Consider the following 1,437-nt stretch of genomic DNA (forward strand, 5'->3'; position numbering starts at 1 on the left):
CGCAACAGCATTCAGCCAGCACCAGAGAAAGCAGACAGGGGGAAGCTGTATGAGGATAAACCCACATCTGACATGTCGGAATGTTTTAAAAGTCAGTTGATCAGAGGTTAGGATCTGCATGTTCCTATGAGGATGAAAATTAAGGATGGCAAGATTCAGGAACCTTGGATGACAAGAGACATGGAAAGTTTAGTCAAAAAGATAAAGGAAAAGTAGTGAGGTTTTGGAAACAGAAACCAGACAAGGCCTTTGCGGAAGCATGAACCGAGCAGGAAAGAACTTAAGGAATGAGAGGAGTTAAAAGGACAATGAGGTGTCTCTGCTAAGCAGGATTAAGGAGACTCCCATTTCATCTGTATATTAGCAGCAAAATGGTAGTTCGGTAAAGGATAGGTCCACTCAAGGACAAAGGTTGGAATTTGGGTGTGGAGCTAGAGGTCCTTAATAAGTATTTCACACCAGTACTCACCAAGGAGAAGGCCATGGATGGTGGTAAGATTAAAGAAGGGTATGTTGACATTCTAGAGCATGCCATATTAACAGGTGGTGGTGTTGGATTCTTAAAAAAACATTAAGGTGGATAAGCTGTCAGAGGTGGTGGAGAAGCTGTGGACAATTTCAATATGGCATCTGGATAGGTACCTGAATAGGAAGGGTTTAGAAGGGTATGGGCCAAACGTAGGCAAATAAGACTAGCTGAGTTTAGGATATCTGGTCAGCATGGATGGGTTAGACTGAAGGATCTATTCCTGTGCTGTATGACTGTCACTCTAAATCCCAAAAGCCCAAAGGGATCTATCCAGAGGAAGGCAAGGGAGGAAATTGCTGGGACTTTGACACATCTTTGTATCTTTAGCCACAGCTGAGGTCCCAGACCACTGCGGAATAGTGAATGTTGATCTTTCGTTTAAGAAGGTTAACAGGGATAATCCAGGAAATGATAGGCCAGTGAGCCTTATTTCAGTGGGAGGGAAGCTAGGGAAGAAGAATTTCAGGGACAGGATTGACTTGGATTTAGAAAAGAATTGACGTATTAAGTAGAGTTAGCATGGCTTTGCATGGGGCAGGTATCGTCTCACAAATGTGACTGAGTCTTTTAAAGAAGTGACAATGATGACGCTAGAGAAGTGATTGCTGGGCCTCTTACTGAGATATTTGTATCACCGATAGTCACAGGTGAGGTGCCGGAAGACTGGAGGTTGGCAAACGTGGTGCCACTGTTTAAGAAGGGCGGTAAAGACAAGCCAGGGAACTATAGACCAGTGAGCCTGACCTCAGTGGTGGGCAAGTTGTTGGAGGGAATCCTGAGGGACAGGATGTACATGTATTTGGAAAGGCAAGGACTGATTAGGGACAGTCAACATGGCTTTGTGCGTGGGAAATCATGTCTCACAAACTTGATTGAGGTTTTTGAAGAAGTAACAAAGAGGATTGATG

Source organism: Chiloscyllium plagiosum, chromosome 45, assembly GCF_004010195.1.
Source record: "Chiloscyllium plagiosum isolate BGI_BamShark_2017 chromosome 45, ASM401019v2, whole genome shotgun sequence".
Taxonomy (NCBI): domain Eukaryota; kingdom Metazoa; phylum Chordata; class Chondrichthyes; order Orectolobiformes; family Hemiscylliidae; genus Chiloscyllium; species Chiloscyllium plagiosum.